Source organism: Spea bombifrons, chromosome 5 (genome assembly GCF_027358695.1).
Source record: "Spea bombifrons isolate aSpeBom1 chromosome 5, aSpeBom1.2.pri, whole genome shotgun sequence".
In the NCBI taxonomy this organism is placed as follows: domain Eukaryota; kingdom Metazoa; phylum Chordata; class Amphibia; order Anura; family Pelobatidae; genus Spea; species Spea bombifrons.
The window spans coordinates 20,494,709-20,515,205 of record NC_071091.1 but is presented as its reverse complement, the minus strand read 5'-3'; the positions used below and the strand labels follow the sequence as shown (position 1 = coordinate 20,515,205).

Here is a 20,497-nt window from a genome sequence, read left to right as displayed (position 1 = left end):
GGATATTAGCTTTGAAATCAATGATGAACGGGTACACCACTTTTTCTTTAAAAAGGGAAATTGAAGGGTTGAACAATGTGACCGTTTATAGCAGGAGACCTTTGTCGTTAACAAGCTGAAGGTCATCGTCCAAAGTTAGCCCTTATTTTGGTAAATGTAAGATTGTGTTTTAATCCTGAAGTCATCTGCTATTTTCTGGATAATTATATTCAATGGAGAGCCATTATGAAAACAGGCTAGTAAGGGGTTTGTGTGAGTGCATGTAATTCTCCTCCTGCTTTTACATTTTACCACAATTATCCACTCACCTTCTACTCTGTGTAGATAAATATTATTCAGTGCCACATTGATATTCTAGGTTCAGGGCTAAATGGGCCCTCAAACACAAAAATAATTGTTGTAATTACTGCTACAAGGTTCGCTAGCTACAGTATACAACCCAGCACAATGCTTGCTTTTTACTGCATTGTCCTCAAAAATAACTACGCCTAAGTCAGTCTCTTTTGTTGTCACTTCCATAACAGTGCCCCTAATACTATATTCTGCCTTGGGGGGTTTTACATTCAAAGTGCATTATTTTACATTTATCAACATTGAACTGCAGCTGCCACACTCTTGACTATTCTTTTATTGAAATAACTTGCCATTTGGCTTCTTCTACCAGGAATGTCTACCCTGCTGCAGACCTTTGTATCATCTGCAAAGAAGGCATACCTTACCATTAAGATCATTTGTAATATCACTAATAAAATTTGCCAATTTTGTTAATTTGTACGAATGTCGGAAAAATGTCTAAAAAGGAAGAGCCCCAGAGAAGCACTTGCTCTCTGTCACCATCTGCCATGCTCTCTCACACTCTGTGTTACACCCTCAGCCACACACTCTCTCAATGTCTCCCTACCTTCTCCATCTCCTTTTCCACATCTCTGTGTCTTGTTCCAAGCTTCTTCTCCTTCTTCGCATTCTCTGAGGCTTCATTCTTCTCAACTGAACCATTTCTCCCTGTGATCAGCTGCGTTACCCTGGTCTCCTGGAGCACTTCCTCATCACGACGGAGCCTTGGCCTGCACCGCAGGGACAATCACTCCTCTGATTGGAGGAATGGGGGAGAGGTTGGAGATGGATACACATTCAGGCTAACACACACTTATGCAAATACTTTCATGCAAACACACATAGACATTCATGCTTACACACTTATACTCTCACTCTAAAATACATCCATACTCACTCTCTCCTTTACCCCTCACTCATCCCTTCACCTCATCCGCAGCTTCCTTTGTGGCAACTTGAACACCGTATGAGCATCCTTGCTTTTACCATGGGTTCACACGACCAACCCTTTGTTAAGACTTTTGGACTGGCTCTGAGGCAATTGCCCCAGAGCCAGCCTTCCCCTGCCCTCTATAAGCACATATGCTTTAGTGTTTCCATTTTTCTTTTTCATTTATTGAGGCTGTCGTCTAGATCCTTATCCTCTTTTATATAACTCAATTCATTTGTCTTAAGATAAATGCATTGCGTTATAATGTAAGACATTTCTGTAGAGAAATGAGCTAGGGATACCCACTTTTAAGTATTAAGTTACATCGACAGCTTTCCTGCCAACTGTGGATTTAGGGAAATTAACTCCTTGGACTGTGGCAGTTTGTTAACATAATTTTGGATATAAATGTTGCTACCAATCATATAATCTGGTAGGGACCACCTAGAAAATGTATTTCCCTAATGGTCAGTGGAAAAGAAAGGCAACAGAAAAAAGTACATTAGTGCCCACTGCTGGATGAAAAGGATAAATCAGTAAAGTCTCACTCACTGATCCATTAATTTGATTTAGCTAGTTCAATGAAAATACAAAGTGGTATAACAAGAATGATTTTAATACCCTAACCACAAGAGTGTTATGGAGCAATCACTAGCTGTAAAGCGAGTCACCAGAATGCATGTTGCAAGTTACCATACTAATAGTGTAAAAAAATTAGATACCCAACAAGTCAAACCTATGCAAGGCAGCAAAAAAGTGTGCAACATATGTAAGTTGCATTAATTATCACTAGACATTTCTGTGAACTACAATCATTCAACCTTTATTTATTATTGCCTCACAATCCAGGTGAAAAATGAAGAGTTTCCATTTTATAATTTGCCAATGTATTTTCCATTTATTCAGAGACATTTCATTTAACACTGGCTGTTTTTTTTTTTTCACAGCTGGTTGTCCCCTTGAATCTTTTGAGTAAACTTTCAATAAGTGTCTGCTGTTCCCATTAAAAAACGCAAAGAAATATAATCCAAGAGACTGCGAATGGGAAGAGAAGAAGAAAATGAATGTACTTAATTAGTTCATGCTGAAGTGGTGTTTAGAGAAAACTAATGTCCTTCTAAATCATGTTAAAGTTACTCAAAAATATGTATTTTGAATTAGCCCAGCTTCTCCTAAAAAGAAGAGAAGCAGGACTTTAATTTTATTAGCAGAAAGTGCCCTTCTTTAAAAGGACGGAGCTTATGCGCACACCCTCTCCCATCATTACGAAGTGGATCTGCATTTTTGCCAAAGTATTCTGTGAGGCCTGGTCAATGGAGCTGATACCAGGGAGAGGAAGATGAAGAAATAAGACAGAAGAAAGAAAACAGAAGAAGAGGCAAGAGAAGAAGCTGAGCTGTAGGAATGGTACACAAACAGGTATCCATATGACAAGAAAAACCAGACTTGGGAAATATATACATACAGTATCAGTTTTAGCAGAAGACATAACATCTTTATCATTCTTCTGTGTATAAACAAGGATTCTATATGCTGGCAGGACACCATCCAGTTGAGGAGACATTAAAAACAATGGATTCTGTGTTCCTGTGTTTCTGTGTGGGGGTGTGACAAGGGTCAGGGCCATGCCTGGAGTGGGTGCGTCATCCATGCCTAGGTGAAGAGCCTCTTAGCGGGAGATCAGAGGATCACCTTAACTGGCTCATGATCCTCACTGCCTATAAATGTGGAACAGCAGGATAGCGGCCAGGCACAACGCGACAATGCCTGAATGTTCTGCATCATTGTTTCCAAACGAAAATTTTTTTTTGCTCCTTCCATCACCTCGCTGTGAATAGCAGCAGGATATCAAAACAAAGCAAGAATTCAGCGCGTACCCAGCAAATACAATTCAATAAACAGGGCAGAATCCCCAATATTTATGCCTTAGATAGGTGCTTTTTGAATAGTATTTGTTGGGTATGCACTGGATTCTTGCTTTGCTTTACGTATTTGTTGGTCATTGTTATTCCGGCAGCAACTCGTGAATCTGAATGTGTATGCCTTTTATGCCTTTTAGGTTGTGCGCTCCCCTTTTGTGTATTTTTTATTATCACTAGGACATCATATCATATCCCAGTGGCCCATGCTGTGCGGCTCTTAGATGGTGCAAGCTTTTTACTAGAAGATCTTAGCACTGCTTTCCCTGTTACATGGTAAGGTGCTTTGTTTCTAATGGCCAGGTCTAGAATTCCACTTCTTCCTTTCAATCTGTAGTTGTAACCCTTCTGGTACCAGAGTCTAGGCAATTCACATAGACCTGGTAATTCTTTATTTCATCATGAAAATAGTCTGGAAAACTATAGATTCGGGGTACTGCATTATCTGCAATCGAAAGGGTGTGCTTTATTTTATGTATTTGGTTTCTCTGAGATTGCCTTCAATTCTTATCGGCGTAGATTGTGATAAGTAATTTCAATGAAGCTAGTGTCCTCTTTGTTTCCCTGTTCATGCGCATCACGCATCAGTTCATGCTGCTTTCTATTTTAGCCTTACTAATGTGATTTTGTACCGACGTCAGTAAATTATTGTGTAATTTATGTATGAAGAGTCAGTTATTAGGCCTAACATCACACAGAGGTATGTATAGGTCAATTTTTCAACTGGATTCCTTTAATTGTACACTATGTTTCATTCACACCAAACTTACCGATGAGTTGCTTAATTTTTATTTGGCTTTCACACTTCCAAGAAAATAAAACAGAGGTCTTGATGATACAGGAAGTCTAGAAATTTGGCATGCGGTCTATGTTTATAAGTTCAGGACTGATACTGAATCACAGTTTCTATTTTATGGAATGCTGTCTCATATATTGTGTGGTAAACTATGTAGTGAGTTTACACAGTGAAAAATAAAGGAGTTAAACCTAGATGTCAATCATTTATTGCAAATGTCTGCTATGCAGTGGTATCGCTGCGCTCTGTGTCACGCACTAGTCTAATACGGACTATGTGGACTGTGTTGAGTCAGCACAGCCTCTATAGTGTAAATAAACTGGCCAATTGAGCAGGGGGATACTGGGGGCCTGATCACCCAAGATCTGCCCCAGTTTCGCAGCAGGGGGACTTCTGGCCCCCTGGACCTGGCCAGAATACGTCCCAAGCCCACTTGTGCCCAGTGGGATACCAATTGCACGCCACTGATGAGGCCCCTGAAGGATGAAACATATGTCTTGGGTTGATAGTTCTCTTGTCCTGGGGTAATCTGCATTGTGGTTTGGCTTTGGACTGTTCTTCTGGGCAGGATCAAACTAATATGCCAGTGGAGATATTTCCTCTGTAATGGCACAAGTGAGTTAGAGATGTTTCCAAGTGGGGAAGCATTGTAGGGCAGCTATTAAATTGATGTTCACTCTTAGTTGAGTCACAGTTCTTTTATCTCTTTGTATGTAAATTCTTCTTTTGAGGATCTCTTGGGGTTCACCCTCAAGTGTAAAGGTGAATCTAGGTGTGGACCTCCTTTTATATACATGCTCAAGTCAAGCTCTGATTGTATCTCAACTATTTTTCTAAATACATTTCTTTGTTTTTTCCTCTATATCTTGAGTCATATCTTCTAGCGTGAGTCCAATTTTCCCTAACAGCCAATTCATATATCCACAGGGAATGTATTGATGTGGCCTCTATACCAATGACACCTGTACTTTAAAAAAGGTTTTACTTTTGCCAATGACACAATTCATAAGCATGATAATGACCACGTACAGAAACATTTGACATTTTTAACAGTGACTAATTCTGTAGTACAGGAAATCACGTCTACAATATGTACAAACATTTTAAATTAAATAATGTTTCGCCAAAAAATGTGGGTACTAAAGTCATTTAAATAGTTTCAGAAAAGCCACACTCTCTTAAACAAAAGCTTCCGTCTATAGTAATTTGGGGTGTCTTATTGAGGACGGTGAGGGCTAATCGGCTCAAAATACATTAAACCCAAAGCCATTTATATTCCTAAACAAAAAAACACAGCCCTACATTTAAACAAGAATATAAACCCGATAAGTTGCTTGATTTCAAAGTTTCTTTGTGACTCAAGGTTTTTTACCTTATGTTATTTCAATTCAAAGCATTTTTGTCTTCAGAGAAACATATATAGTATTTTGCATAAAAAGAAAAAAAAACGACACTGTGTGAGGTAAAACTGGTTATGGTCCACCAGGTGAATCATATTTTTTTGCATACTTTTAGATGCAAACAAAGAAGGAGCTCCTTCCATACATTATATGTAGGCACAGTAGAAACCCATTATTCAATAATCCATTATTCTCTAGTAAAGACTTTGTAGTGATGCATATGTCTGTCGTGGAAGGCCTCTGCCTATTAACTCTGCGGAATGGCCGTAAAGATTGGGCAACAACATAATTGTACTGCAGATCAAAGAGCGGAGCCCCTACTGAGAAGTAAATGTATACACTGCCAATATTTCATCTTTCAGATCCATTCCACCTCTTTAACCTAATATGAAAGCTATAAAAAAGGGCCTGAAACTGTTATTGTGAAAGCCAAAAACTAATTAGTCAGTACTTCCCAATGTGTTTAGTGAAAAGTCACTTGAAATAATGGGCTACTTTCTGAAATTTTATAGGTTTACCGAGTCCAGTGTTCTCTGGTATTTCCTGTTTCTCTTGGTCGGGAAGATTGACTAAGCTTTACAAGTCATCTTGAGTAACACACAAACCTTTCAATAAAGGCAGTAACTTTTGGAATCATAAAGTATACAACTGAACCTGAAATGAAAAGGGGGAGTGGAAAAATAACAGAAAGGCAATAAACTGTATATCATACGGCCATCAACGTTCAGTATCTTGAGCTTTCTGTGCTAGGCAGCGTGCCAGCACAGCAGATACAAGGGGGGATGTAGAACATTAAAAAAAAAAGACGTAGAGTGGATCCCATTTAAAATAATTGGTGAATATTATACTTGACATGTCACTTAAAAAGTCTGGTTGGGGCAGATTAGATTACACTGTTTTTTACGTTTCAATTTTCCTTTGATGTAAACAAAATTGTCATTCCAGTTTGTGTTTATAGTTATGTAAGGAATGAAAAGATATCTTTTTTTGAATAAAACAAAATCGCGCCCCTGTCTTCGCATAACGTGCTTTTTTAAAAGTACATTTTTTAAATTTTTTAAACAAGAATGGTGATATAGGATTAACCTTACATTATGGTAAATTCATATCAGGGCAGCAGATTCTATACTGTTATTACAGTAGGGGAGAGTGAAAAATAATAACATTAAGATTGTCAATAGCATGCATGTTAACACATATTGTTACAAGTTGAAAAGAGCGCACTACTCTTACGAGCTTCTAATCTATTAGGAAGTTGAGACCGAATTATAAGGATGGTGATTTTTTTGGTTGTCTAATGTAGAAAACATTTTGTCAAATAAGCTTTTGGGACTTCAGAAGCGTCTACTTTAGAAAGATTGTAGAAGAGACCCCAGAGATCCTAAGAAGGTATTCATTTTGAAGTAATATCTCATATACATAAACACAAGCAAGCAAAAAGGAACACCAACAACCTTGGTGAATGACCCACTCTTGTTGGTAGGTTTGTTTGGAGGGTTTCCTAGCATGAACTGCTTTTTTAAGGTCATGTCACAGCATTTCAGTCGGATTCAAGTCAGGTCTTTGACTAGACCGGTCAGATGCGGACTTGCTTGTGTGCTTCGGATCATTGTCCTGCTATATAACCCAACTGCACTTGAACTTCAGGTCACAAATTGATGGCCAGACATTCTGGTAGTGAGTAGACATTATGGTTCCATCAATTATGGCAAGTTGCATAGGTCCTAAAGCAGCAAAGCAGCATCAGACCATCGCACTACCATCAGCATGTCTGGTAGTCCTTGTTGTGAAATGCTGTGTTAGCCTTACGCCAGATGTAATGGAACACGTCTTCCAAAAAGTCAAAGTTTTGACACTTCATAACTTGATACCCCAGCTATCTGTGTCTTAAGGGTGATGTGTGCCTTTTAATGTATTGAGGATGCTGACAGCAAAGAGGGTGGCTGCGCAAAAGACAAATACAGCACTGTACTGTGCATGTACACAAAGCTAAGGAAAAGTGAATATGGAGCCAGGCTAAACCACGAGTAACTCCATTATTTCCTTTTTGTTACTTATTGGCAAAAGAGACCTATGATGACCCTGAAGTGTATGTGACTCGATATCTCTTTCCATGTTGGCCCCATAAAAAAGTATCATCTTTGGCTGAAGACTTTTTTCCCTAATATGCAATTCTTCAATATATTCATTTTTACCACCTTTGTCAACTAAAGATAAAAGTATATAAGTATTTTTTGGACCACACTTTTCCTTTGATTTCCAATGTAGTTTGGCCTAAAGATGTATGATGGTAAGATTAAGGACCCCGTTTAATGCAATGCACCAGAGATCACTTTACAAAATATTAACTTATTCCAGATATAAAATAATGTTACTCAATACAGTTAAAAAATAGTCAATAACCTTGTGGAAAAATGTATGACAATTCCATTATAAAAGACCATGTTGTCTAAGGCGTTGTATAATATTTCCTTGATTTTGACATTTGCCTTGGGGTCTCTAAACAACTGTAATAAAATAATAGGAGAAAATAGTACAGTTTTACTATACTATTACAGTATAAAGTAATATAAACCAAATAACTCTAACCAAGGTAGTATATGTGTTTCAATAGGGATGCAAGCATTCGTGATGAAACTGTAGGGGGCTCACCAGAGGCATGGTTTTCCTCGCCAAACACATCATACTTTAAAAGAACACTGACACGCACGCAGATTTTTTAAGAAGTCCGGAATTCACCTTACAACAACACCACATTATTGATGATGTCAAAGATTTTAATAATCTATATATAACTTTGTGCTTATGTTAAAAAAGCATGTGCGATGCGTTTGCCAGTACAGGTATCAAGGACACACATTTTACACACAGAAAACTATTTCTGAGTTTACAACAACTAAGTTTTACGTGATACCTCTACTAGGAGGGTTACAAGATGTTGCTGACTTTTCCTTGATATTTTATTGACTTTTCTACTTTATTATTTGTTTTATTTGTATTTTTTGCCCTGTCCATATAAGAGACTATTAAGCATGGCTAGAGATTCCTTTGGGGTCTTTGTAGACCCCAGGTATATCTCTGCCAGGTACCCCTAAAGATGAACTGACACTCCTATAAGCCTGTGTGGATAATGCTGGGGACCTCAGTACGTACCTCAGTACATATTCATAGAAAGTCACTGAAATCACTAAGAAAAATGTCATGCCAAAATGATGGAATCGGCAACATAGTTCATGTTCTTCAAATCAGTGAAGTTATTTTAATTTAGTTAAATATAGCATATAACAGCCACCAAGGCTTTTATGGTGAGCGGTTAACAAGGCCAAGACAAAAGTATATAGAAGCTTGACCCCAATAGGTGCTAGAATATTCATTGTTACAATGTGGTTAATGCAAAATATATATTTTAATCTTTTGAGTCACATCCAAAAAGTTATAGCCTTTTCTATAAATTCTATTTTGATAATAACACACAGAAAAAAAAATGAAATCTAAGAATCCAAGGAGAAAGTGTTGCATTTCATAGGTCATTAAAGTGAAATAATAAAGTTACTAATTAAATCCATATCAATTTCTTCATCAGCTTAAATCATGAAATATTACATTTTCCCATTTTTCGCTTTGGGCGAATGAAGTATGTTGTTTTATGATAAAAAGTAATAACATTGTAACTTTACTTAGTCCCCTAATCGTCACCCTTCTAAACCACCTGCAATTTTTAATAGCTATGAATCCAGGATACAGAAAACTAATAAAAAGCGAACCTGCCAATTAACAACTATGTAAGCCTTCAACCTTGTACAATATTTTGATTGCTTTTAAGAAGCCGCACACATACATTTTCCCTTAAATGCAATGAAACTTGAAGAATTCAAGTTAAATTTGGGTAGTTTTTCAGTCAGTGCTGACATTTGGCCTGATTAGATATTTTAGACAGGTTTTTAGATTAGGCAAATAAAAAATGTAAAAAGGGACCAAGAGGAGGTTTTTTTTAGATTTTGGGGAGGAAAATGAATTTTATTTTCGAATGCAAAAAGCCCACTGAATTTCATCCGTCGGGAAGCAAAATTTATTTTCCAAAAATGAATGGACAAAAAAATTAAATATCATACCGGCAAAGACTTCACTACATTTGTAATAGCAGTGTCCTTTTGCAAATGCTTTGCTGTGATCCCGGGAAAATAAGCTCAAATTGTGTCCTATGTCCAGGAACTCACACATAGGAAGAAGCCTGGCACCTTTTGTGTTGTGTTAAGGACGCTCTGTGGTTTGTTAGGATCCCACCTGATAATGAGTGGGGATCAGGGGCGGGCTGGGCCGGGGGGCAGGGGGGCAATTGCCCCCCAGGCCGCCCTAAATCCGGGCCGGTGGGCCGGACAGACGACCGGCAGACGAGCATTCAATGGGGCTGCGGCCGCAAAGTTAAAAACTAAGCGGCCGCGAGCAGGATTGAATGCGGCCGTCATGCGTACCTGGTGGGGGGAGCGGGGGGGGAGCGGTCCGCCCCGGCTGCCGCTCATTTGAGGGGTGCCACCATGCCGGAACGCCTTCAGAAACGATGGGCGCGGCAACTGTGGCTGTGCGCCGGGACTTGATGTCAAATCCCGGCGCACAACACTGAAGTCACGCCCACCGTCTTCCGGTCTCAGTGCACAGGACAGGAAGAAGAAGAAGAGGAGGAAAAGTGAGAGTGAAAGAAGAAAAGGTAGGAGAGAGTGGATAAGTAAGTGTGTGAGAGTGATGGGTGTTATGCTGAATGTAAGTGTGTGAGAGTGATGGGTGTTATGCCTAATGTAAGTGTGTGAGAGTGATGGGTGTTATGCTGAATGTAAGTGTGTGAGAGTGATGGGTGTTATGCTGAATGTAAGTGTGTGAGAGTGATGGGTGTTATGCTGAATGTAAGTGTGTGAGAGTGATGGGTGTTATGCTGAATGTAAGTGTGTGAGAGTGATGCGTGTTATGCTGAATGTAAGTGTGTGAGAGTGATGGGTGTTATGCTGAATGTAAGTGTGTGAGAGTGAAGGGTGTTATGCTGAATATAAGTGTGTGAGAGTGGTGGGTGTTATGCTGAATGTAAGTGTGTGAGAGTGATGGGTGTTATGCTGAATGTAAGTGTGTGAGAGTGATGGGTGTTATGCTGAATGTAAGTGTGTGAGAATGATGGGTGTTATGCTGAATGTAAGTGTGTGAGAGTGATGCGTGTTATGCTGAATGTAAGTGTGTGAGAGTGATGGGTGTTATGCTGAATGTAAGTGTGTGAGAGTGATGGGTGTTATGCCTAATGTAAGTGTGTGAGAGTGATGGGTGTTATGCTGAATGTAAGTGTGTGAGAGTGATGGGAGTTATGCTGAATGTTTGTGAATGAGGGTTTCAGATAGCATGGATGTGTAAGTGTTGGGGGATAGCTTGGCATAGGGAGGAGTCCTTAATCACATTCCTTTCATGCCCAGATTCCAGCATGTAGTGGCTGCCTAGGCATGATAGGAGTGTGATTGCTGTTATAATTTATTTTTTGGTCCAACTTCGGTGTGTTAACACTTTTATTGGACAGAATTATTCAATGACAGTATTAATATATGTATATATATATATCTATATATATATATATATATATATATAGATATATATATATATATAATTGCAAACAGCAATCACACTCCTATCATGCTAAGTCAGCCAGCACATGCTAGAACCTGGGCATGATAGGATTGTGATTGTTGTTATATATATGTGTATATATATATATATATATATATATATATATATATATATATATATATATATATGTTAATATTGTTGTTGATTTTTCATTTCGGTGTATCCCTACTATATACTATGCCAGTCACTAAAGTGGTAAGCCTACACCACATCAATGTTTGGCTTAGTATATAGTGATAGGGGTTGTCAGTGTCTGGCTCAATGTATAGGCACACATTGACGGTGGTGCTGCGTAATCCCTAAGTATATAATGATAACAATTTTGCTGTACCCCTGTCAATGTTTGCCTAGCCATAGAAACTATGCAGTTTTAAAGTGTGTGTGTGGGGGGGGGGTGCCACATACAGGGTCTGCCACAGGTGCCAAATACTCTAGGTACGCCCCTGCATCATGCGGCTGTCAGACCCAACGGCCATTCCTCAGCTCCTCTTCCCATGTCTTAAAAGGGGTGTGATGAAGAGCTGAGGCATGCGGTGTGTGCACGCCGGCCACTTTAATTTCATTAGGCGCTGGTGGAGTGACTGCCGCATGACGGCCACTTTCAATGTCGCTCGCAGCCGCTTTGATGGTGCAATGGGCCAGTTGACTAGACTTGCCCCCCCAGGCCTTAGGCTGCCAGCCCTCCCCTGGTGGGGATCAGATCTGTGAGACTGTCACAGGCTGACCCTCAGCTTGCTTAACCATTACTCCATCATTTATAGTCTCAAGGAGGAAGACTAACCTCCACATCACATCCCATCTGATCCCCTCAACCCTAGGTGTCATTCCTGCCATAATACCACAATATTTGCACTTTTTGGAGCTATTTCCAATTTTAATTTCTGTTACAATGACTGTTGCTTCTTTATAATCCATTATACACTAATGAATAGATGTTGGAGTATTGGTTTAGTGCTGCAACACAATAGAGTACTATACAAATGTATGAGCGTTTGGTGTTTAAGGTATACTGTTTTTAATAATAGTGACTATACACATGTCATGCCTGTATATATGTAATGCAATTGTGGAGGTTTGTGTTATGCGCTGCTTCGCCGCATGCTTCTAACTTTATATGAAATGTATCTTTTGTTTATAAATAAACTAAATGAAGCAAAAAATCTGATAAAGAGCCAAGATATCAAGTCTCACATACAACCTAGTAAAAATAAGCATTTTTATTATTTTACCAATGTATACCAAATATCTTAACATGTATAAACTTACAACAAATAGAATTGGACACAATGGGATGGTAACTATAAAACATACACCTACGATATGCCTTGGTACTACAGAATGATATTAGATTATAGTATACTGTACATCCCTCCTAGTTGTATAGATTTCAGGATCTGATATAGATTTCCTAACAGAATGACACTCCGTTGAAAGGAGAGAAGGGGAGAGAGAAAGAGAGAGAGAGAGAAAGAATATTCAGCTAAATTTCCCATAGCAATGAACATTTTTCAGTACTAATTTTAAAGGTATCACGTTACACAGGAAAACAGTTGGGGAAGATCAAACATAAAAAATGTAGGCTCATTTATTTAGATATTAACCTTTCCAGCAATCCTTCAGCTCCAAGGGCGTTGTAGAGAAAGCTTTTTGGAGTCAAAATGAGAAGTGATCATTCTTCTTCTTCATTACTAATGATTAGTATATAGTACTGCATTCTCAGATGGTGACTCAAAATGTAAAGGAGTTTGTGTAAATATTCATCCAATCCCAGGAGTGTCGATTACTCTCACAAAATGAAGTCACTCGGAATAAAAATAAAATTAAAAAGGATTTTGATCACTTAACTTAGTTCACAGTTAAGAGCAAAAAAAAAAAAAAAAAGAATGTGAGAATGTGCTATTAAGATGCAAAAGTTCTTATAGCACTGTAAAAATTGACAAAAAAAATATCCACTGATATTCCAGGTCAGTACAGACTGCAGAATGTACATTTTGTCAGTTTTTCTTACAGTAAAACCTCTACACCCCGCAACATTTAGGCAGGTACTATTCCACGCATAACATGTACCATCTCATCTTTGAGGTAAAGAAAAAACAATGCAAGCTTACCAACGAATCATAATCACCACCCCAATCTATATAATAAGACAGACTTGGGTAACTAAGTAACGCAGTATGTTATTGCATTGTTTTCAAATGGAAGAGCTTAGTAACGGTTTATCGCAATACAATGTTGAATATAATTTATTGATAACCAGTGTCATGCCCTATGGTAATTTTACTGGCACCCTTATGTCCTAAAGCCAATTTTACTGGCACTTTATGACAATTAGCCCTTTAGGCTAAAAAACTTTGGTTGTAAATATATACCATACATTGGTAATCTAAATGGTACAGAATGGTACAGCATGAATCCCATGTTGATTTAGCATCTTACATTTTGAAACAAAGGCTAGTATGTTTAAGTTTTGTAATGAGCATAAACAAAAGTCAGGATCAGACTTTATGTAAGGGTTGGAATATATTTGTCCCAACCAACAGGTTATACAAAGGAGAGTTCCCAGGTATGATTAAGACGCACTGACTTAAGTCAGAAAGCCACTGCCAGCATGGTTCGACTGGCACCAAAATGGGACCTGGGCATTTGAAGGACACTGGCCAACAGTTTAGATAATCAGTTATTTTCTGTAATGAAAAAAATATGACTACCTGGCCTACCTGTATACCGAATGACTGATCCGGTCCCAGCTTCCAGGGAAAGTAATTAAGATGTGTCAGGGAATTGCTTTTACTAAAAGACAGGACTGCGTGTTTGTGAACACAGACGTATCTTGCAATACTACCCCTTTCAAGAGCAAGAAGAATACATGGATTCTGTGGAAATTAATCACATAGTTGATTAACAAGTTTTGTGTTTTTTGTTTTTCTTTTTTGACAGGATAAAGTGCTGATTATTGCTGTAGATGTTCAATTCTGTTCTCCAAAATTCTATTATGTATAATTTTCTCCTCAAGGAATCGACGTACTCCACAACTAACAAAAAGTAAAAGGCTTTGCTAATCTGGCTTCTCCTTAGCACAGGGAGATCCTTGATCACGAGAGCCAAAAAAGCAATCCTAATGCATTTCACACTCCAAAATTTTGTCATTGTTTTTTCTGTTAAATGCAGCATTTTTTAAAACCCACACAGCTATATACAGGAAACTAAGCATCGTGCCAGGAGTTCCATTGAAAAAAACAACTCAGATGTATTATTGTTCATTTCTGCTTTGAGGGAAATTTTCCCATGGTGTGCTACTACTGGGCTTCGTATCCCTGCTTGGAAAAACTACCACTGAAAACGTTTGCTACATGTGAGGCCATGAATAAAATTAAGTGTAATTCCACTGACAAAAAACCGCCAAGATTTTCAAAGAGATTGTGGTAGAAACTGACTGTCTGAAGTTATTTTCACTAAGGAAAGAATGTACAAAAATGCTGCTTCAGCAGCTCCGCCGATCTTTCTTTGTAAAATAGTAATAATAATTGCAAATGGGAGGGAATAAAGGAAAACAAAATGATTATCAAATCTGGGACACGTAATAAAATAAGTAGCTGAAAATGTACATCTAAGGCAAAGGGCCATGTGAATAAATAAATTACAACCTTTATAAAAATAGGAAAGCATATAAAATGATCGTACCTATTAAAATGCAATAGACCTAATTACTCTAAATCTATTCTAATATTATTCTTATTCTTATTTGGTGTTCTTATTAACAGCATACTTACCAGCCTTCATCCAACCTGCTGGACAACCATGTCTATTGTGTGCCACATGTTACAGAAGAGCCCCGCTCCTTTTTGCGCATGTGACTTGCCTGAATTGGTCTGAAAATCGGGACAATTGGAAGTGCATGTGGATGTGGGGCCATCAAATCGCCAGATCTAGACTGTTGGCAACTATGTACTATTCATAATTTTACACCCAGTAATAAAAACTGTATTGAGCCGTACTAGTTTTCTCACACACAGTAATGGCTAAGTATTCTATTTTAGAACACGATGAACTAGATCATTTTCCAAAAAAATCTTTAAAAAAAAATGTAAAGAAATGCAAGCGTCTGCAATATAATACGTGAGATTCGTACCTCCCAACATCTTATGGCCAAAGAGGGACACCTTGGTTTTAGAGAAGTGTGATTAGAGGTGTGACTGTAGAGATGGCGCTTTATTTGACTTTGAGACCTCTAGATTATTTATGTGACCTGAGTAAGGCATTTAGAAATGTCATTTATGAGGGGTTTAGGGTCAAAAGAGGGACACTTGGGAGGTATGGTAATAAAAATAGTAACTACAGTGGAAAAGAAATGAGATTCAGCATCAAGTGTGGCAATATTTTATAGATAAAAAAAATAATAATTATACTTGAATTTATACTTCGTACTTTAGCGAGTCCCCTTATGTATTTAAATATGTGTGATATATTCCTTTTCTTCTCCAAGCTATACATATTGAGATCATTCTAGCTCAATCGTATTACCCCCCACCTCATCAAGGAAAAAAAAAACATGTTTATGTAAAGAGCGTAGGGCAGCGAGCCTTCGAACCTTGCCATGAAATCCAAAGGATCCATATTTGTGTTGATTCTATTACAGAGTATATATGACTTTTTACTGAATCTAAAATAATAATAATGATTATAAAATGATAATAGTAAATGTCCGATTAATGCTGACTGAGAAAATAGTTTTAAATAAAAAAAGAAAAAGCCATTTAATTGCAGGTTGTGTGATTAAAGGCTCTCTCACAAAAATATTGTAATATAAGCAGTGAAAAGCTAAAACGGAAATGTTTTGGAGGTTTAAGTTGGGCAACATGATACTCTGCTTCACTTCACAAGGAGTTCGAATGTTTAAATAGTCATTTTCAAATCTGATTAGTACTATGTCTTGGGAAAATATGTAGGTGTTGACTAACAGTCAGGGTTTCAGTGCCAGGGGTTAATTGTGACATTTCCCTGTAAATTTAACATAGTTTTTATTATTTGATTCTGATTGATATGATTTGATATGATTTACATACATCTGTATATACATGAATACAAGTATTCTCATAATAGAAAAATGGGTTTAAACAAGGTATTAAATGGATCTAAGTCAATAGGCCTTCTCACTTTCCGCAGGGTCATACACGTTTGATGATCTGGTTCCTCTTAGTGACGTGTTTCCAGGAGTACATTAACATGGACATGGGACCCCGTGTTACTACAAGATTCCAAGGGACTCGATTGATACAACACTGTAGGAGTTGCCAGTCTTCCCATGAAGAAGATACCGAATGTCCTACTATGGCCAGGGCAGACCCAACAATAGGACTCACGATTTGACGGTTTGGAGAGAAGATGTAAGTGCATATGCAATGCCCACCCAACCCATTGTGTAGTACAACAGGCTTGGTGCGTATATATGGGGAGAATTTGATGTGTCCTTACACCTCCCCCACCCACAAAATGGTAGCGTGGGATATCAGAGGGAGTCAGACTCCTTTCAAAGATGGCATACGCTCCACGGTCTCTTCCAACATCTTTGAATAGGTTGGGCATGAAAGGAAAGTCTGCCTTCGATGGAATGCATATCTCAGTCAAATGAAACTTTCAGAAGGATAATAAACAGGAAGGCAAAACAACCAAGGCAATTTCTGTTATTAGTATCCAGCTCATGGTAACCAAAACTATAAATACGTATTGGGATTATGTCTTAATATACATATAAAGTAAAATAGTTTGGGAGATGTTTCTTCTTTTACTTCTGCACAGAGTCTTGTCTTATTAGAGAAAACAAGTAATGAAATTTGCACACAGACAGAAAACAAAGTGACTTTTCTCAAAGCATTTACATCAATAATGAATTTCTAACGCCCTTGTTAATCTCGACATCCTGAAGGCTATTTATGGAATTACAAATAAAACATATGAAAAAGTGGCAGAAAGCGGACAAAATCGTAAGGTCAGAGCAACCAAAGGGGCAATTGACCCCTGCCTCCCTAACCAGGCCTCCCCTGATTTTCTTGCTGTTTTAACCCCTACAACCCCTTTAACTTTAAAACTTCTCTAAACGTAATTCTCTTCTGTAAGATCAGCTTATGTGTAAAGTAAATACATCAATGAATAATACTAATAATATTTGTAACTTCCCAAAGCCTTTTTTTTTCTATTTATGTGAAATGCTAAAGTTGGTCGTGCCTAAATTATACATATAGTATTCTACAGGTCAGCAGTGGGAATGTCCCTTTAAACATTTATGTGTTTCCATGTAGGAAAGCTTAGTTATAAATTTTAAAAGCATACCTAACCTTAACTTCCTGTTCACCTCCGATTTTAAGGTATGGAGGTTAAAAGTCAAAGGTCCCGCTCCTTGTTCACGTTATTACAAGTATTTCACATCCCAGCCAATTCCCTGGCGACACCACACACCAATTTCTCCTGCTTTCTTTGAGGCCCCTCTCTTCCTCTGCTAAACAGTCTAACATTTTGCTTTCAAAATTACATTTCTCCAGCACAACCATATTATTTGTGGCTACGAATTTACCAGCCATTGGGTAAACTCATATAATAAGAGCGCATATTTGATGTTTCCACTGGGTCACAAACGTTTAAATATTTGAACTTAATGGAGGCTACATAAAAATGTGTTCCCCTTTCCTTTCTCCGGTAACAGAGGTTTTATTCAGACTGGCACACCTGTGGAAACCAGCTTACCACTGCAAACGGCATCATTAGCCAAATGAGTTGTGTCAATAACTTAGGGTCTCTGAGGACCAGAGGTCCATATATCAAAAGAATAACATTATTTATACCGCGGCAGATAAAGTGTTCGAATTAATGAAGCTTGAGACAGCTATGTAGAAGCCATGTTAATAACAGAGGATAAAGGACATTTAGAATTTCACCTTGCTCAGAAAATTCCTTTGAGTATACAAAGACCCCAAAAAAGACCAATAAAATTAGAACGTAACTACGATAAACAAAATACAAATATAATCAAAACATTAAAAGAGGTGGGCAAGCCACCTAGTGTAGGCTTACCAGATGTTTTAAAATGAAATTATTTTTTAATGCCTTCTTTATAATATTATAATAAGTTATATGCAAAATAACAGAATGTATATACATTGTATTTGGAGTTAGGGAAATGGACAAATACTTGTTTTGCCTGGAATAAGAATAGCAATTAATATCACTGGTGCAACTTTTAAGAGAAGTATTTAATAAAATAAACAATGAGGATTGCTTTAATGTCGTTGACTATGGTAAATGCATTTAATGACATATAAAACTCAAATTTAAGTTGTTTTTGGAATATAATTTACATTAAGAAATAATGGTTTTGAAGGGGATAATTCTGGAGACAGAGGTCTCAATAAGGACTGTCCCCTGAAAATGGTGATATCTGTTCACCCTATGCTATACTGTGCAGGTTTAGCCAGGAGTCTCTAGGTGAAGCCCTCCTTCCCACAGTCTCAAGGCCGGTTTCTTCTTTTTCTGGATAGTAGAGTAGCACTTGGTTCCCTATAAACTTCTTAACTCTCCCTACTCACTAAAGGTTTTTTGGGGCTAGTCTGGCCCCTTCATGATGAGGGAGAGCTGCAGGTAACCTGCCCTGGGAAGTTCCCCAGTATGGGTACTAGATACGCCTGGGCTGAGCCTAGCTTGTGTGTAACCAAGATGAGCCTAGCTTGTGCATCAGATATTGAAAGTTCTCATGTCTCTTCTAGAAGAGCCCAAACACAGACATTGAGGCAATGTGTTAGGTCTCATATCTCTAGATCACATGAAACGGACTAAGCTTGGACTGAAGCTTGTCTCTATCCACACCAACACACCAACTTCTAAATAAGACACAAATACAATTAAATACATTATTTATGGGTTTTTAAAAAGGAAACTGATGTAAGGTATTAGACATCTGCTATTTCTTACCATTTATTAAGTTATATAAAGAACTTAGATCTGAAGATCTAAAGTGCTATTTTCTCTGATTTAAAACAAACAGGTTATCACTTGTTGACACAAAGGAAAACAAATAGCATGAGAAACTAAATATTTAGTACATGTTGTATTCAGACATTGGGGAGTAAGATAAGAACAACACCACTGTATGTTGGTTTGTTGTTTATATGAAAAAAATCAGCCTAAGAAATGTTTCCAGTTATGAGTTATGAGGCAGACGTGGAATGCGAAAGACGTAGGTCAACTGTGCAACAAACGTGGATATGGGAGGTTACGGGAGGGCAATTGTGCCATGGATCATTCCACTTAACCAAAGAGTCTCTCTTTAATCACCACTGATTTTACTTCCCCTAAACACAAAACAAGATATCTGACTATTAGATACACTGTCTATTTATCTTAGTCTAGACTGAACCATATGTCCTGAAAACAGACAATTAAATAAACCGGCAGCGTTACAGTGGATATGGCATTATTAAATTAAATAAAAAATGCTTAATATCTTTATATGGGTTTCATGTAGGCACGGCTGATTAATACAAGAAGGCATCCATCAACTACTAATAAGTGTTTTTTCACTATTAAAAGGAACACTCCAGCCATCATATGCACTTTAATACATTTGTTAGCTGAGTGTCCCACTCAACATTTTCTTCCTTTGCAAACACATGGAGGAATTAATAAAATCCCCCTATGTATTTCCCCAGATCCTAGGCTTGCAGGCGATACATACGGTTAAACACCTGTCCTGCTTACTAGAGTGCATGCGCAGTATACATTCCACCAGCTCTGTCATAGGCTAGCTTTAGATTTCCAGAACTTTGTTGGGATCGCTTTCCTATACTATACTATATTCTATATTTTGACTATACGTTTACGTATATATGTATAATACATAAAAGCTTAAAATATCTTTCGATGAGAGGTTTTGAAGTGGGAGAATTCCCTTTTAATGCCAAATTTTCTCATATCAGGCACAGCAATATTATAATGTGGCGTAAAATCAGATAAACTGTATTCATGTTAATGAAACACTCATTCATTACTTGTATTATTATCCTTCACGCTGCACAAAATATCACAATTAAATTTACCCATTTGATGAAAAACGTTTTGAAAATAACCCTGAGATTTTTGGTACAGTCTTAAACTTGCTCGATCACTTGAATCCTAATCTACTAAATTATTCAGTGAGATCAGTGCAAATAGTATTACCACCTTATACCGAATATCATTTGCCTCCAGTTAAAGGCTCCATTCCTTCAGCTAAATGAATTTGGAAATAAAAATTTGGTGAATTTCTGTTTACAGATTGGGTTTATATTCTATATATTCTATATATTCAATCAATTCTATGATTGTATGTGTATATATATATATATATACTATATATATATATAGTGTATATATATATATATATATATATACACACACTATATATATATTATATATATAGTATATATATATATAT

At 37.6% G+C, this 20,497-nt stretch overlaps 1 protein-coding gene across 2 annotated transcripts in view; it reads right to left on the bottom strand.

Annotated features, from left to right (window-relative positions):
• Window positions 1-20,497, bottom strand: part of HDAC9 (histone deacetylase 9) — a 212,562-nt gene that overhangs the window by 114,433 nt on the left and 77,632 nt on the right. The window lies entirely within an intron of this gene.